The 18,234-nt window shown below is 56.4% G+C and overlaps 1 protein-coding gene across 9 annotated transcripts in view; it reads left to right on the top strand.

Moving 5' to 3' along the window:
• The first annotated feature begins 14,893 nt into the window (after positions 1-14,893).
• Positions 14,894-18,234, top strand: part of SHANK3 (SH3 and multiple ankyrin repeat domains 3) — a 390,020-nt gene continuing 386,679 nt past the window's right edge. For 3 of the 9 annotated variants that reach the window (XM_080596423.1, XM_080596429.1, XM_080596422.1), the window contains exon 1: positions 14,898-15,764. The gene's annotated coding sequence lies outside the window, so the exon portion shown is untranslated. Of the gene's footprint in view, positions 15,765-16,738; positions 16,830-18,234 lie in introns of those variants that run through there. The other 6 variants (XM_080596428.1, XM_080596427.1, XM_080596430.1 and 3 more) reach the window with 4 other exon arrangements.

Genomic DNA, 18,234 nt, shown 5'->3' on the forward strand with positions numbered 1-18,234 from the left:
ACTGTGTCATGCTGGGAGCCATCCTCACCTGCCTGCCTATGCAGAGCTGGGTACCTGCTCTCGTTTCACTGTTTGTCACACTTTCTTTTGCCTCCCCACCCCAGAGAGCAGGCTGGTTGCACTGGGCTTCTCACACCATCTCACTGGACGCTTTGTGCCTCTGGTGAGCGTGCCCACACTCAGCCTGGCACTGTGGGGCAGGCACGCACCTAGAGCAAGGTGCTTGGCCGCCCTTGCCTTGGGGGCAACTTTGTCCCTAGCTGTCAGTTCGGAGCCTTCCTAGGTCACGCAAACTGCGATGGGGCCATGCGAGCCAGGACCATGGTGTCGGAAGAGATGACATGGGACAGAGCATGGCAGGGACTGACAACAGCAGGCCATCCAGGCTGTCATGGCGCATGCAGCCCTGCTCAGAAAAGCTCTCTCTGCTGTCACTCCAGCTGTGGGCTGGAAAGCCAAGTTCCTGCTGGTTATCTGGGTCTGGCTGTGTGCAGCGGGGGGAGGCTGGCTGTGCCCGGGTCAGGCTGTGTCCCTGGGCTGCCCTGCCCTCAGAGGCTGCTGCCCTGCACCAGCACGGGCAGCCCTGCTCGAGGGGAGCAGGGGGAGGCTCTGGCCAAATTCCTGGCCTCTCTCTTCCCAACACAGGGCAGTGGCACTTGGCCCAGTGTGTAGGTGCCTGCCTCCTTGCCATGTGCGCTGCCATGTCCCAGCAGACCAGGGATTCCAGGAGCCACTTTTAGCATGTGTTTCTCTGTCCTGCACCTGGATAATGGCTTGGAACCCAGCAGGGCTGTGGCTGCATCTGGCTTCCGTGGAGGTAGGTGATGTTTCCTCTGCCCTGGGTGCTTCAGAATCAGCCCCCTCCTGCCACCCCTCTGGGCTGCTTTTAGAAGAGTGACAGGTACTTGTTCTTGCATAGCCCTGCTGGCAGGGAGCTGGGAAGTGAGTGGCAGAAAGGGCAAAGAAAACTCAACCTTGGGCTGCAGCCCCACTCCTAGAAGGTTGTGCCACAGTAAAGAGCACCAAGGAGCACTTCCCTGGACCACAGGATGAGACAGAGTTAGCTGGACACCTTCCCAAGACAAAATAGTCCCATATCTAAGACCAGTCCCCCTATGCCCATGTAAACCCACAGCACTGAAGGAATGCTGCACCCCTTTGCAATCTCAAGAGGTCCCTCTCCCCCTCCTTCGTTCCTACCCCCATGATTTGCATTCCTGTCTCAGAGCAAGTGCAGCTCAGCTGCTGTCCCACAGTCCCTCATTTTTCCTGTCCAGCCTCCCTGCCTGCACCCACACAGGTCTGTGCTCCCAGTTGCTCCCTGGAGTGAGTAGCCCCATTGCCAGGTGATGGGGAAGATGTGCTGCAGGCAGGCCTTTGAACATGAAGTACAGACATTGGCTGGGATGAGGGCTCCTGCAGAAGAGGCTTGTGACTCATTTTAAATAAAGCAGGTTGCATGTGGTGCAAGAAGGTGCTTTTCCTGCAGACCGTGAGCGCAGCTGAATGAGTAGGAGCAGAGGAAGCAGACCACAGGATGATGCTGGCTGCTTACAGCACCAGTGCCATGCCATGGGTTGCCAGGAGCAGAGGGGATATTCTCAGTGCCAGGCAAAGTGATGTGGAGAAAGCTGATATTTTCCCAAATGGGAGCCAAATGCAGTATTTGCTGCAGGCTAAGGGTCTGTCTGAGATGAGTTCCGAGGCTATGCGTGGTGGGGTGATCCAAGCAGCTAGGAGGGGAGTCAACAGACTGACAAGAGAGGAATGGGGTTAGGAAGAATGACAGCCTGAGAAAGCCTTGGAGACAGCAGGAGAGTCTGGCTGAAGGGGAGTGGGTTCAGGAAAAAGTATTGAAGGGGAAGAAACTGCTTCTGGCAGCCCAGCTTTCCTCGTTTGCTCACCACCCTCTCAAAAACCCCGTGCTTCCGTCCACCCGCAGCCAGCCCAGAGCTTGCCAGGTCATGTAGGGTCTTTCATAGCAGCTCCCCAGGGCCAGTGGTGGCTCTGGGGGTGCTGCTTGATGTTTTCTGTTGCTCTGTCTGGGGCAGGAAGGTGATCTGTACCCAGGCAGTGCACCTGACAGTGGATCTGAGAACATGTGAGGCCTTAAACAGCTCCAGGACTACAGCCAGAGGCATTCACACCTTCTCCATTACAAGCTCCCAAGGAAGATGCTGTGGCAGTCCCTTGGGATCAGGGCTGGACCAGATGGTGCTTGAAGCTGGGTGCTGAGGCAGTGGTCATGGGGTGGGGGCAGAGCTTCTGTGTCTGTCGGAGTGCATTTGGGGTGCAGAGTGTTGTGCTGGGGAAAATTGGGAGCGAGGAGTGCAGAGTGTGGTGGCAAGAAAGGGAAACTTGCAGGGTGGCCCGGAGCCTACAGGTCTACCTGTGCTGTGCTGTGCTGTGTCCCCAGGACTTCCTGGCCCCATGGGAAGGTTCTGGCCCTGCATGGCCCCACAGCTGTCCTGCAGGACTCCCACATTCCTGTTGAGGCTGACATAGCTGGATGCAGTGAGGCAAGGCCTGCACCAGATCAATCTTTGCTTGGCACCACTCTGCACCAGATCTATGCTCTTATCTCTATCACTAAGCTGCTCTTCCACACCCTGCTGCTTCCCACAGCTTGTTTCTCCCCCACCTCCTGCAGCTGCAAGAGGCTGCTGTGAGATAATGTTTCAGAAGATGGAACAGACACATCTACAGCAGAGAGACTTCAAATGGGCTGGGAAGCTTGCAGCAGCTCTGCACAACGGAGATGGTGTGCAGTCAATCATTGGATTCCCCCATCCTGCACGCTGCATATTTAATGGCTCTTTGGGTCTCAATGTTTAAATCTATCTAATAAGCATTTAACTGCCGCTCAATATTTAATGCTTCAGTGTTGAGTGTAATAATCCCATGTATCAACGTGAGTGCTGGTCCATCATCCTGGGCATGGGGAGGAGCATGCTGCAGGAGAGGCTCTGCCACAGGGCACATAGTAAGGGGAGAACTGCTCCATGACACAATTTGCATGGGTGTCAGGTTATCTCTACACAATGAGCTGAACCACAGGGCAACAGGAACCGGCCACAGGAGACTGGTAAAGAGCAAAGATACATCAAAGGCAGGCAAAGCAGGACAGCCTGCACATCCAGCACTCCCTGCTCTCCCCCACAGTCCTCCTCCGTGAGTGCAGAGCATTTGCCATGTGGCTGGCTTGTGTGCAGGTGCACATATCTCCCCCTGCACTGTGTTTGTGTGTGCACTTCAGTGAGCTTGCACGTCACCTAGTTGTTCTGAGACGGCTTTCACTCCCTTTGGGTCTGGTTCTGCTTGCTGGGGCCTCTGCCACCTTGCAGAAAAGCTGAACCCCAAGGCATTTGTTTAGGAGCAGTTCCAGTAGCTCTGTACAGATTGTTCCTGAGCTCACATACCCATGCAAAAGAATAAAATAGTGCAGCTGGAAGGGCCCTTCAAAGATCATCTAGTCCAAATCCCTGACCTCTTCAAGGCTAACCAAAAGTCAAAGCATATTATTGAGGGCATTGTCCAAATGCCTCTTGAACACTGACAGGGATGGGGCATCAACCACCTCTCTAGGAAGCATGTTCCAGTGTTTGACTACCCTCACAGTAGACATTTTTCCTAATGTCCAGTCTGACCCTCCCCTGGTGCAGTTTTGTGCCATTCCCGTGCATCTTGTCATCAGTTACCAGGGAGAAGAGTTTGGTGTTGTCCTCTCCACTTCCTCTCCTCAGGAAGTTGGAGAGAGCGATGAGGTTTCCTCTTAGCCTTCTGTTTTCCAGACTAGACAACCCAGGTGTCCTCAGCCTCTCCTCATAAGGCATGTCTTCCGGCCCTTTTACGAGCTTTGTTGCCCTTCTCTGATGCTTTCAAGGACCTTAACATTCTTTTTATATTGTGGAGACCAGAACTGCACACACCGATGTTAAATGTAGTATGAGAATCACCTCTTTAGACCAGCTGTCTGTGCTATTTAATGCATCCTAAAACGCAGTTTGCCCTTCTGGCTGCCAGAGCACTCTGCTTGCTCATGTTGAATCTGCTGTCAGCCAGCACTCCCAGATCCCTTTCTGCAGAGCTTCTCTGCAGCCACTTGTCTCCAGCTGTGTGTTTGTGTCTGGCATTGCAGTGTCCCAGGTGGAGCACCCAGCATTTTCCTTTGTTGAACTTCATATTGTTGCTAATCGCCTGGGGCTTCAGGGCTACTCTGTTGTGCTCAGCTTGCAGGCACTTCAGAATCACAGAATGGTGGAGCTTGGAAGAATCACAGAATCACAGAATTGTAGGGGTTGGAAGGGACCTCAAGAGATCATCGGGTCCAACTCCCCTGCCAAAGCAGGTTCCCTAGAGCAGGTTGCCCAGGTAGGCGTCCAGACGGGCCTTGAATATCTCCAGAGAAGGAGATCCCACAACCTCCCTGGGCAGCCTGTCCCAGTACTCTGTCACCCTCACCATGAAGAAGTTCTTTCGCATGTTGGTGCGGAACTTCCCATGCTCCATTTTGTGGCCATTGCCCCTAGTCCTATCCCCACAAACCACTGAGAAGAGGTTGGCCAAATCCCTCCGTCTCCCACACCTCAGGTATTTATACACATTGATAAGATCCCCTCTCAGTCTTCTCTTCTCCAGGCTGAACAGGCCCAGGTCTCTCAGCCTTTCCTCAAAGGGGAGATGCTCCAGGCCCAGTACCATCTTTGTGGCCCTCCGCTGGCCTCTTTCCAGGAGTTCCCTGTCTTTTTTGTACCGGGGAGCCCAGAACTGGACACAGTACTCCAGGTGAGGCCTGGCCAGGGCAGAGTAGAGGGGGAGGATCACCTCCCTTGACCTGCTGACCACGCTCCTTTTAATGCATGCCAGGATCCCATTGACCCTCTTGGCCACGAGGGCACACTGCTGGCTCATGGTCAACCTGTCGTCCACCAGGACCCCCAGGTCCTTCTCCACAGAGCTCCTCTCCAGTAGGTCGTCCCCCAGCCTGTACTGATAAGTCCGGTTGTTCCTTCCCAGGTGCAGGACTCTACACTTGCTCTTATTAAACCTCATTTGGTTTCTTCCTGCCCATCTCTCCAGCCGGTCTAGGTCTTGCTGAATCGCGGCACAGCTTTCTGGTGTGTCAGCCACTCCTCCCAGCTTTGTGTCATCGGCGTACTTGCTGAGGGCAGACACTATTCCGTCATCACGGTCGTCGATGAAGATGTTGAACAAAACCGGACCCAGCACCGACCCCTGGGGAACGCCGCTAGTCACAGGTCTCCAGCTGGACTCTGTGCCGCCGATCACCACCCTCAGAGCTTGGCCAGTCAGCCAGTTCTCAACCCACCTAACTGTCCACTCCTCTATCCCACGCTTTCTCAGCTTTGCTATCAGGATGTCATGGGAGACAGTATCGAAAGCCTTGCTAAAGTCAAGGTAGATGACAACCACTGCTCTCCCCCCATCTACCCAGCTGGTGATGTCATCATAGAAGGCAATGAGGTTGGTCGAGCACGACTTCCCCTTGGTAAATCCATGCTGACTGCTCCTCATAACATTCTTCTCTTCCAATTGGTTGGAGATGGCATCCAGAACAAGCTGTTCAACACCTTTTCAGGGACAGAGGTGAGACTGGCTGGCCTGTAGTTTCCTGGATCCTCCTTCTTGCCCTTCTTGAAGACTGGAGTGACATTGGCTACCCTCCAATCTTCAGGCACCTCTCCTGTTCTCCAGGACCTTTCAAAGATGATAGAGAGCGGTTCGGCGATCACCTCCGCTAACTCCCTCAGCACATGTGGATGCATCCCATTGGGACCCATGGATTCGTGTGCGTTGAGCCCACTCAGACACTACTGAACCACTCCCTTGTCAACTGGGGGGATTTCTTCATTTCCCAGACTCTTTCTCCCTCCAGGGTCCAGGGGTTCCAGGGAGGAGTATGAGCAAAGACCGAAGCAAAGAAGGCATTCACTATCTCCGCATTCTCAGCATCCCCCATTACCAGTACACCCCCCTCATTCAGCAGGGGACCCACATTATCTCTAGTCTTCCTTTTACTGTTTACATACTTAAAAAAAAAAAACACAAAACTTCTTATTATCCTTTATCTCTTTTGCAAGCTTCATCTCCAGGTAACAGCAACAGGTACACAGGTTCTTTGGATTGCAGGTGATAAATTCACTGTCTACAAAGAAAACTCAAATGCCAAAAGTATGCGTAACACAGCCTGGCTATTAACATGTTAAAAGGCACAAAGTCTCTATAGAGATTTCTAAGTTTCCCAGGGAGGCACTTGGTATGACCAAGTGTTCAAATCTTACCCAAAGGTGTCCCAGTGGGGGGGGAAGAGAGGCTCAGCTCATCAACTGATCCCAGAAGTCACAATGGTATCTTCTCTCACATCCCCTCTCTCTTAAGTCAATTTATATTATTTTCTATATTTGAGGTGGAGCTTGAGTAACTCTAGTCAGGCATATCTTGGTTATGATTAGTAAAAAGTTTTCTCACTTTCATTTAAAGGTATAGGTTCCGAGAAATTCAGAGCGCATGCTCAGTGAGGGGTGGTCACACCTTGGAGGTGGGGAGTTTTGGGGATGGAGATGTGTTTTGGTGTTATAAGGATATTATAATGAGCAAAGTACACTAGAGAACAGCATTTTGTCAAAAACATGACAGATCGTTGGCTCAGGGTAGCAAATATGCAATTTATTGGTCTAGGTGTGCACAAGAACAATCGGGTCCCCACCTGGTCACAGAGCCTAGCCGCGGTGTCTCCACTCTGATCTACACTCTGTACTGTTCCTTACAGTCAGCACACCAGGTTCCCCCAGTGTGATAGCATCTGAGGTTGGAGACCTAGGGAACTTTTATATAGTGCAGCTATGCTCCACCCTGGAAGCTTCTTCAATGCTGTACATTTTCTTTAAAATGTGAATATCAGTTCAAGTCACCTTAGGCAATTATTCCACAGGGTGTTTATGGAAAAGTTGGATGTGGTACTTAGTGATGTGGTTTAGTGGGTAATATTGGTGTTAGGGGAATAGTTGGACTAGATAATCTTGGAGGTCTTTTCCAACCTTAATTATTCCATGATTCTATGATCATGTTTAGCAGTGGCTGTGGCATGTAAACCCCACAGTCACTGCTTCCTGGGGGAAACTTAGAATGTCCTTGCACATACTGTTGCTGTGGCTGTCACCCTGAGGTGAGCAATTGTGGGTCTTGCCCCACAGCCCAGAAGAGATTTGATTCCTGGGGCATTTCACTTCTCTAATAGCTACATCCTCCCTGGATGACCCTACAGATTTAGGACAGTGCCTTTGCCACACTGAAGTCCAGAGTGACTGCTCATCTTCTGGCATGAGCCATGCCCCCTCCCCAGCCACCTGCCTTGTGCCCTGCTGCCCCTTTGCAGCACAACCCTGCGGGCAGAGTCCTCCAGCCCCAAGGAGGGCTGCAGAGGCACCTGCCTCTTGTGTCGGCAGTGCTGGTGGGCCCAGGCAAGTCTTTTCCCAGCATGCGCATGGGTGAAACACAGCCCCCTTCCTGCTCAGAAAGCTGCCTCCAGGCATGAAGATAACTGCCCCAGCCGTGGGATAGCTGTTCTCTCTGGTGCTGCCTGTGGTGGGTCACGCTGGCCTGGCTCAGGAGGACTCCATGACTGAGAAAAGTGCCTGGTCTGGCCTGGGAGCCCCAGAGCTGTGCCCCAAACTGAGCACTAGCACGCAGGGGCTGGGCAAGCCCAGCTGCTGTGTTAATACAGTCCTGTGAAATCATTCTCTGCAGCAAGCTTAGCTTTTCCTGAAATGTTTCCTTCCCTGCCTTATTCACCTGCCCTTTCTGAAACTGCCATCTCAATCCCTGTTCACAGCTAAAGACTCAGCCACATCATCATCCCCACCGCAACCCCATCCTTATCCCTATTCTCAACCCTGTTCCCATCCCTGTCATCATCATGCTCCCCACCTCTGTTCATCTCTGTCCCTATCCAGACAGCTTCCTTCCTACCCTCTGGACACTCCTGCAGATTGCTTTAACTGTCTTCCAGGGTTTTTGAGAGAGAGAGAAATACCTGATTAATCCCAGAGCGAGCTGTAATCACATGGCAATAACTACACGACTCGTGCTTATCTGAATGTGTAATCACAGCGATGAATAATACTCAGGGTTTAGCACCTTACCAATTAGCTTGGGAGTGGCTGCTGTTGGCTTTATGCAGCAGGTCGCATCCCTCTTGGGGTCATGCTTTGCCTTGTGCGGACAAGGAGCCACTGTCCTGCCAGGACACAAGTGGAGTTAGCAGCTGCCTCCTCAGGGAGCCTGGCCATGGCTGGGAAATTGTCCCATGTAACGCAGTGACTCCTGTCCTGTTGTGAGGTCCCCAGCTGCAAGTGCTCAGGGCAACAGTCGTGCCCTGCTTGTTCCCTGTGTGCTCGTGGAGGACATGGAGGCAGGGCACTGTCCTCTGAACCCACTGTCCCTGATGATGGTTGTGGAGTGTCTGCATGGTGTGGAAACACTCTGCTATGCCATGTTGTGCTGTGACAATGTGCCAGCGGGGACTCCAGGGAGATGGTCCCTTGTCTGGCAAAGCTGCTGGCCATGCAGCCTCTTGTCTGCCTGCTGGCCTCTTCCACCCAGACTAGAAGGACAGAGTGCTTTGGTGCTGCAAGGAAGTGACAAACCATGGTCATCCTGGCCAAAGCCAGTCCCCTGCAGAACCATCCCTGGCTGCAGACTCCAGGTGCTATCAACACTGGGTAGCAGAGATGGGGCCTCACCAGCCTTGATGCCTTTGGGCTCACGGACCCAAAGGGAGCTGGATGCCCCTGTACCACGGTCAAGTGACAAAGCAAAGACCTGGGAGTGGAAACCACTGCCATGAGCCATTATTGTACCATCCAAACTACTCCTTCACAAGTGCCAAGAGAGACAGACTAAGAACTCTGCCTGTGCAAAGCCCTCATGAGGTGCAAAGTATCAACACTGTCTGCATCTTTAACACCCTTTGACAGGGAAAAGAGACCATCATCTGTTCAGCCTGTAGACCTCTGCACTCCTATCATTCCCACAGACCTTCCATAAAAGCCGTGGACTAACTGCAGATGATCCCATGCTGCTGCCTTTTCTGACCACTTGCAGACAGCCCTCTGGGTGTGTCATGACTCTGACCCACTCCCTGCTGGCCAGACAGCTCTTCCCCTCACCCGGTCCCTGTCATGGTGGCCCCAAGGCTGATATGACACAGACCAAAGACATCAGCCAGACCCTCCCAGGTAGAGCAAGACTTAACATACACCAGAGACATGCACATCCCAGAGTGAACATTGAACGGACACACAGTCCAAACTGAACACTGCCCTCAAGATAGGTAGTCCAGTGCCTGTGTGCAAGCACATCCTGTGGTGAGCGCTGCCAGTGCATGTGCACGGTCCCTGGTGAGCACTGTCTGCATGTGTGCACACCTTGGCTGAGCCCTTGTGCACGTGTGCAGCCCTGCGTGCTCTTGCTCCACAGTCAGTGTGTCCCTGTAGCTTGCTCAGCTCTCTAATATCATGATGCAGTGGGCAGTGGCAGCTGAGGTGGGGTGTATGCAGGCAGCTGCTTTCACCCCAGTCCTCTGCGGTGAGAGTCTGGGACTGTGGGGTCCTGTGGCTCAAGCACAGTCAGGGTACAAGGGCAGAAGACTGTGCCATGGCCGGGCTGGGGAAGGACATTCTTGTGGACTGGCAGGCAGAGAACCAGCCTCTGGAAATGTGCAGTGCCACCAAATTAAGGGCTTAATTAGCAGGCGTGTTTCCCTCAAGGAGCTGTCACCTCATTATCATAGAGAATGGTGATTAAGCAGTGGGAAGGGGCAGGCGCCTTGCTCCCTTGTGGGAGAAGCACAAGGATTGGCATCCAGAGAAAGAGTCCACGTGTGAACCTGGAAAGATGTCAAGGGAGAGTTCTGTGTGCCAAGGTAGCACTACAGCTAGCACCCCGTCAGGAAAAGAACTACCTAGGGTAGAGACTGGAGTAAGGACTGTGTCCAAAAGCTGTGTCAGCATACCGACAGCTGTGATCTGTGTAAGGGAAAAGAGATAGCACTGCCTTATAGCACAGGGAGCTGTAAGTAAAGCTTTGTTATGTCACCTGTCTGTCTGATCCTAGGCACAGTGTTGCTGATGGTTAGTCATCTAGTAAGAGAGTTCTTAAATCTTACCACGATGTTTGTCTTGTGTAGAGGGTTATGTGAGGCACATGTCAGGACTTCCCATTCAACAGGTGTAATCCAGTCAGGTGCCTAAGAGTCAGGGTGTTTGCCATGCAGCAGGCTGGGCTGGAAAAAGATCTGATAACTCAGGGCATTGTTGCAGACGAGAGATCTTCACTAACAGGTGTTAGCCAGAGTCTCCTTGGCAGCAGGACCACAGGGACTGTGTCCAAAACTCAGCACAGGAAGTTTCCACAGGAGGATAATGATGCCGGTTGCTGTGCACAGGCTGTAGGTGGTGATGTTGTGGAGCTGGATCCCAGCAAGGCACAAGTAGCAAGGGCAGGAAATGTGGTAATGTATATGATGTCTTGCATGCTCCTGTGACACAGTGGAACTGTGTGACGTGTGTTTTGAGAAACCATGGGCTGCAGCAAGAGGCCCAGGACTGTCACCTCGATCCCCCTCACCATATGCCTGTGCTCTCTGCCCAGGTAGATTACAGCCTGAATCAGGCAAATGCACAATGGAATGCATGCACTCATCAAAGCCTCTGCTGTAGGAAACAGAGGGCTAGGCACAGGGTGCCCTTAGCTGCATGCTCAGAGGCTGCTGCTGGCAGAGCCCAAGGCTTATCTGTGTCAGCTAGGAAGATCTGATGTTTCGGAGTCCCACAGCAGCTGCTCCTACACCATGAGCTCAGGGAAAAGAGACAGCTGCACCTTCTGCTTTCATCAGCGGTTGGAAAACACAAGACCTTATCCTGGATTTGTCCACCTTTGAGACCTGTTCCTGGACCTGCAGCTTTGGCCTGAACATCCAGGAATGGCAATGAAGGGGAGAGGCTGCAAAGTGGGATCCAGCATGTGGGACATGGCACAGAGAAGGGGTCCTGGAAAAAATGTGGTTTATTCTATAAGCATCTAGGTAGGACTCAGTGGAGAGGCAGAATCCTACTCAGAGATTCCAGGTCCAAGCATATCCCAAATGCAGCTATTGCACAAATACCAGAAGTGTTGGTAGGCAAGCGCAGCCACTGAGCACTCACGTTGGGAATGGCAATGTGGGGTTGAAGGTTGTACACCCATCAGTATCTGGGCTGCTCTGCACTTGTGTTTGCAGAGACGACCCAACAAGGAGTGGCAGTGCTGGGAACAGGAGGTAGCGAGGCTGTGAGGTGAGCCTGGTGAGCTCTCAGCAAGTTGTCCCTCAACTGACAGGTCTCACCCTGGCTGTGGACAATGCTGCTGTGCCCGAGCACTCTGGTCAGCCACAGCCTCAGCCCAGAGCTCCAGGTGCTGGTCCAGGCCACGGTGCTGCCTGCAGACAAGGACCCAGACCTTGAACTAGGCTCACTGGTCAGAGGGACTCGGGGGCCAGCAGAGACCTGAGGCTTTGGCTGAGGTAGCCAATGCTGCTGAGAAGCCACACTGCAATCCTTTTGTATCATCTTAGGTGATGGGTGAAGTGTCATCTCCATCCACAGGTTTCAGCACTGCAACTCTAATGAGTCTCTGAGCATCGGGTTCAGCAGGAATCACCCTCAAGAAGGGCTGCAGAGAGTAGTTGTGAACCAGCACTGTGCAGTGAAGCAGGCTCATCAGCATTCTCTGTCTACTACATTTGCCCTGTCCTTGCCTGTGCTTAGCTGGAGCCAATTGCTCCTCTTCCTGGAGTCAGTCCCCAGGCACTCTGGGCACCTCAGGAGAAGTGGTGTCACTGTATGATGAGAGACACTTTGCTGGCATGTGAGCTAATGCAGCCTGAGCAGCTCATGCAGATGTTACTATGTGCTAGAGAGGTGATGGCTGCAATGCTCTGTTCAGGTGGACTAGGCAGTGGGGTGCAGGTCTCCATCATGTCTCTCTGTCCGCTTCTCTCCTGGGAGGACTGAGCCTACAACACATCCCTGGGCTTCCTGCTGGGCTGTGTTTTCACTCTAACTGCTGCCAGGGAGAAAGCGTCTTCAAGAGCCACCCATTAATTCCATGACCATGTCCTGACCTTCCCGGAGACCGGACTTAGATGGAGGCTGAAGGAGATGGCCAGCTCAAGCATGATCCCCTCTGTGACCCTGGCAGTGCTGGGAATGCTGCCTCCCCTGCGGCCCCACAGTGGCTCCCAGCTGGGCTCTGGCCCAAGCTGGTGCCAGCTCTGCCCTTCTGCTTTTGTGTGCAGCTCATCGTGTATTGCAGAGGAGCATGGGAGCAGCCACTGCTGCCACATCCTTCCCTCCAAAGGGCAGCAGCCCAGGGGGCTTCAGCTGGCCTCCCACCTTCCTGCCATTTCATGCTGTACCTTGGGCCACTTAGTGCTGGAAAGGGCAAGAGTGAAATGAGGGGGCACAAAGGGGAATGTTGAGCTGAGCTGTCCTTTGGACGCTGGGCCCTGCTGCCCAACAGCTTGCGTTTGTCAGGGCATGAAATCTCAGCAAAACACATGTACAGATGTCTGGAGAGGGGAAAGGCAGTGCCATGCTCCATACGCAGCACAGTTCATGTGCTGAGTATAAGATTCACAGATATTATCTGCCTCTGCTGATAGAGTGATACCTCTATCTTGGACATGGCAGAGCATCCCCATGTGCAGCCATGCACCCCCAGTAGGTGGGCAAGAAGCTGAGTCCCCCAAGACCCTAACTGAAGCCCCTGAGCTCTGCCTGGCTCTCTGCTTCTCTAATCTTTCCATGGTCATCAGCCAGGAGCTACTTCCTTCTGTGCTGTACCTCACCGCCCAGAGGAACGCCTCCAGGGTCCCCTTAGCTCCTTTGCCAGACATGGTTTCCCAGCCTTGCTGGTGTGGGATGCCCTGGTATGTCTGGGAGCAGGGACGGGCAGCCCTGGATGCCTTCCTTGTCTGCCCCTTCCCTGTCTCTCCTGGGTCCCCAGTGCACTATTTGCTATTCTCCTGGCTGCCAGACTGGAGGGACCAGATGGGCCCTGCCTCCGCCTGGCTCCTCGCTCCTGCCTGGGAGACATTGCTTCCTGCTGCTTCCCACTCACCAGCGTTTGCATTGCACTTATTCTCTGACCTTTGGAGAAATCAGCACAGGCAGCAAGCTCAGTTCTACAGACCCAGGCTAGGACTCTGGGCAGCACTCCTGTTCCTGGTGTCGGCTACCAGGGACCAGTGTGCCCAAGAGCCCATTCCTCAAGAGCCATCTGCGTGTGCACCACCATCAACCTGCCCCATGGCAGAGCCCCCGCTTGGGACTCCTACTTAACCAAGCCAGAGCCTATCTGTCTGTGATCTGGCCCAACCTCGTAGACTGCATTCTAGCAGATTGACCTGCCTGATATGCTCACCCAAGTGTCATCACACTTACGTTCCTCGTTGGAAGGTGAGGCTCAGGCGTGACTGGCACAGGCCTATTGTGCATGTTTGTGTATGCAAGCTCATCTCTGCATGCACACAAACACAGGTCCTCTCCACAGGACTGCTCTGGGACTTCCTGAACAGGCAGGAGGAGGGATGGCTTCCCACTCTTTGGGCTTGCCTGGCTCTCAGGAATGGGCAAGTTGCATGTACACAGGCATGGATTTCTCATCGCCTGTGCTCATGTGCTGGCTGCTGCAGAGATACCCTGAGCTGAGCACACTTTTGTCTCTTCTTCCCTGAGCAATGTCTCTTCTCCCAGCTCATACCAGCTCTATTTCACACTTGGCTTGTTTCAAGGGGTGCTGCCACATTCAATATGTCAGATGCTATGCATTCTGAGCTGCCCTTTGTAACACCGTGGGGCTCAGGAGTGGCCTGCTCCAGTGCAGCTGTGCCCTTCCTGCGGCTACTGGACAGAAGAAAGAGGTTCTGCCTCACACCACCTCATGAATGCCTGTCCCTGGCCATTCAACTGCTCCCTGTGCCTTGCAGTCAGATTTGTCTCAATTGATTTCCACCGGGAACTGTTCACATGCCACTTCGACTATGTGGGGTTCCCAGGGCTGTGAGCCCCATACCATCCCACTGCCATGTGCCTAAGACTGGTCCCATCCCTATGACCCAACGAACAGTTCCCTCCTGTGCATACGGGAGTTGTTCTCAGTGCTGTGAGGCTGCAGAGCATACCACAGCTCCAGCTCTGAGCTGCTGCTGTGATCATCACAGCAATCTGAAAATGCCCGGAGTCATGGGACTGGGGGAATGTGTCAGCTGTGTGGGAACAGTGCGTTCTCGGCTCTCCAGGCTTGTGAAGGAAATCCGGGAAGTTTGCCTCAATGAGCTAAAAAATACCCAAAGAATTGCAACTAAACATCTCATGATCAAAACCAGGCCAAGGGCACAGACAGAGCCTGGACGCTATTTCTGAGCCTCTGAGGTGGTAATACTGCCCTGGGAAGCAGCAGGAAGACATCTCTTGGTGGGTCCTGCTCCCCTTGGAGGGTGGAGAGGGGATGTGTAGGAGCTATGGCCAGTGCAGGTCTTAGGGCACGCTGGAAAGTGGCCCTGTGGACGGAGAGAAGGGCCTCATGAGGACTTGCAGCTGGCTGGATGGCTCTGCCTCTCCTGCATCACCCCTGAGCTGGGTGTGACTGCTGTGTGTGACTCATGCTGACCAAAGGTGGGACAGTTGTCATGCAGAGAGAGAGCCACCGCCTGGGACAATGCAGTAGCCTGTCCCTGGAAGGGTACATGACATTCAGGAGAGCTGCTTTGTGGGGTTGTGCAGCTGCTGGGTGCAGGTCCCCATGCAACTCGGGCGTGCCTGCCTGACTTCCTTCCCACGCAGCCCCCTCAAACACGGGTCCCTGTGCTGCACCCTGGCCACGTGCCGCTGATACTTGCACAGAGGTTGTGGAACAGAGCCAGGGCAGGGGGAGAGCAAGGCTCAGCAGATGGGGGGCATGAGGGCCTGCCAGGCTGGGCAGGTGGGGGGCCCAAAGTGGAGGGGAGGGTTCCCACTGGGAGCTGTCTGGGAAGGGCAGCGTCCCCCTTGTTCGCCGGGCAAAGGCTAGGCTGGGCCGTAGTGCTGCCGTGCAGCGCACTGCCACGAGCTCCACCTGTGTCTGCTGGTCCAGCCTCACACTCTGCCCTTCCCAAGCTCATCCCACCCGTGCGTGGCCGGGGCAGACAGCGCCCAGCCTGTCCTCTAGGCTGGGCACCATCAGTCAGCCCATTGTCCATCCGTTCCTGCTGCAGCCTCTGCTGCCATTGCAGTGCTCTCAGGGTTTCCTCCCAGCCGTGGCGCTCCCGCAGGAAGGGAGAATCTCTGCTCCGGCAAGGTGTTTCCTGGCTCCCCAGATAGGATGCGGAGGCACATCCTGACCCCTGCGTGTGTGCGCTGACCCTGAGCTGTACACGGCGTCACCAAGCCCCAGCCACGCAAAACATCCCGCAGCACTCCAGCACAAACCTATGCCCATGCAGCCACGTGTGTGCACGCAGGAGCCCATGGCCAGGCTGTGACCCAGGACGTGCGAGTGCGTCCCGCGCTGCTGGCCCAGCCCAGCTGGCAGGACGCAGGGGCAGGGGTGTCCCCTTCCTGGCAGGAAAGGGGCTGAGCCGGCGGCTGCAGGTTTCCTGTAGGCTCAGGCTCTGAGGGCGTCAGGAGCCAGAGCAGCCTGAGCAGCACCACGCGGGCCCACGGCAGGTAATGGGGCTGGGCTGCAGGATCCCGGCTGCCCCAAGCATCATGCGGCTGGGGCTCCTCTGATCCCTGCCAAGACATGGGGCTGGGGCAGCCCGGGCAAGGGAAGGTTCCGCTGGCAGCTCTGGTTTCTCACCCTGGGGTGCAGAATGGGCTGTCCCAAGGGCTTTGCTGCGGGGTCAGTGGGGCTGGGCTGGCAGCAAGGGCCACGGGTCTTGGCTGTGTTCAGGCTACAGCATGGGGCAGAGCTACAGGACTGGGCCCTGGGGCAGGTCTTTTGAGCGGCATGGGGCCGGGCCGTTGGGCAGGGCTGTGGGGCAGGGTCGTGCAGCTGTGTCTGCGTTCAGTACCCGCTGCCCTGCTCTTGGTTTGTCACACTGCCGCCGTCCAGCCGGCAATGCCGGGGTCGCGGCCGTGCTGCGGCGGGGTGCCCCACGGCGGGTGCCCCACGTTGGGGTGCCCCACGGCGGGTGCCCCACGTTGGGGTGCCCCACGGCGGGTGCCCCACGTTGGGGTGTCCCACGGCGGGTGCCCCACGGCGGGGAGCGCCGCTCCCCGCCCACGTCGGCTGCCGCTGGCCGCGGGCACCTCCCGGGGGCCGCGGGCTCGGCGGGAGCGGCGGGGCCGGGCCGGAGGGTGCGGGGGAGAGACCGGGGGCCCGGAGAGCCCGAGCGCCGGGGGGTCGGGGAGCACGGGGGGCGGGGGCAGGCGCGGGGAGCTCCGGAGCTCGGGGCAGCCGGGCAGCCCCGCACCGCGGCGGCCGCAGGCGCCGGCCGGCCGTCGGAGCGCGGGGCGGAGACCCTCGGCGCCGTGTGCGAACTTTCCCCGGCGCCCTCCCCTCCCCGCGCACAGGCTCCCCGTCGCCATGACGACTCCTTAAACTAACGCCCCACCGCCGCCGGCGGGGGCCGACTTCGCGGAGGATCCGCCGCGCTCGCCGCGATCCTCCCCGCGCCCCGCCGCCCCCGCCCGCTCCGCGCTGCGGCTCTCCCGCTGCCGGCGGCCGCCGCTGCCCCCGGCCGCGCCGCGGCTATGGTGGCTCGGGCCCCGCCGCCCGCCGCCCCGCAGGTAAGAGCGGCCCCCGGGGCAGGGCCGGCGCCGGGGCGGGCGCGAGGCGGGCGCGCGGAGAGCCCGCGGCGGCGGCGGCGGCGGCGGGGCCGGGGGCGGCGGGCGCCGCTCGCGGACGCCGCTGGGCCCCCGGAGCGCGCCCCGGGGCGCGGGGCTGCGCGCTCCGGCCGAGGCGCGGGGCGCTTCTGTGGCGCGCGCGGGGACGGCTCCGCGTGGCGGCGGGCGGCGGCGGGGCTGCCCGGCGGGCTCGGGCAGCGGCGCGGGGGAGCCGCGGCCGGCAGCGGGTCCGTGGGCGGGCGGAGCCGTGGCTCCGCGGGCTCGTCTGCGGGGAGCGGGTGCCGCGGGCTGCGGGCCGGGTGTCCGGGCGGACGGGGGCCGCGGCGCTCGGCGGGGCGTCCGCGCTGGGCGGGGCGGGGGGCCGGGGGCCGTGGTTTGCCTCAGCGCGCTGCCTCGTGGGGTCCGTGGGTTGCGGTGGGGTTATGCCCTGGGAACGGGGCCACGGTGTGCGGTCTGGCGCGTCTGCGCCGGTGAATCTGGGCCACGGTTTGTGGCTGGGTGTCCGTGCTGGTGTTAGGGGCACCGGTGAGCGGCTGGACGAATGATCTGGGGAATGGGGCTGTGGCTTGCGTGGGGTTGTGTATTGGGACATGGAGTGGCAGTCGTGGTTTGCTGTGGCAGGTGTTGGGGGATAGGAATCATGGGCTGCGCTAGGGTGCCAGCACTTAAGGACAGGAGCTGTCGTTGGCACTGGTGTGCCTGTGCTGGGGAGCGAGGGCTGTGACGTGCTACGGGGTATGCAGGTTGGAGAGGAGGGTCTGTGGCTGTAGTGGGGGCGTATTTGGGGGGATAAGGGCTGTGATTTGCAGTGGATTGAATGTAGCTGGGGGTAGATGCCATGGTTTGCAGTGACACGTACGTGCTGGGAAGTAGGGGCCATGATTTATGGTTGGGTGTACGTGCTGGGGAACGGGAGCCCTGCTTTCTGGTATCATGCACACAGGCGCAGTGTGCCTCAGAGGGTAGGGACCATGATGCCTGTGGCATGGTCCAGAAGCATTTAAACAGAGCAGGGTTACTTCTGGTGAGGGCACATCATTGTTTTTGTAACACGTCTCTTTTTGATCTTTGCGTACCTGCGTATAACTGAGCCTATCCACACCCAGGGCTTTGCACATACCTGTGCATGATGCTCAGCACACCATTTTTCCATGTGTTCTGTTGTCAGTATGTAAGCACAATTTGTGTAGTCAGGCATCTCCAACCCAGTCTCTTCTGGATAATGTGCTGTCCTCTAGACTCAGGATGTGCTGTACAGTCCTGTGTGCGGGACTTATGTGGCCATGCTTCTGTGCCTGGGCCTCAGTTTGCAGTTTTGGCCTGCCCCCTGATGTCTTGGGGAACTGCT

The sequence above is a fragment of the Anser brachyrhynchus genome (genome assembly GCF_964034855.1).
Source record: "Anser brachyrhynchus genome assembly, chromosome: 1".
Classification (NCBI taxonomy): Eukaryota; Metazoa; Chordata; class Aves; order Anseriformes; family Anatidae; genus Anser; species Anser brachyrhynchus.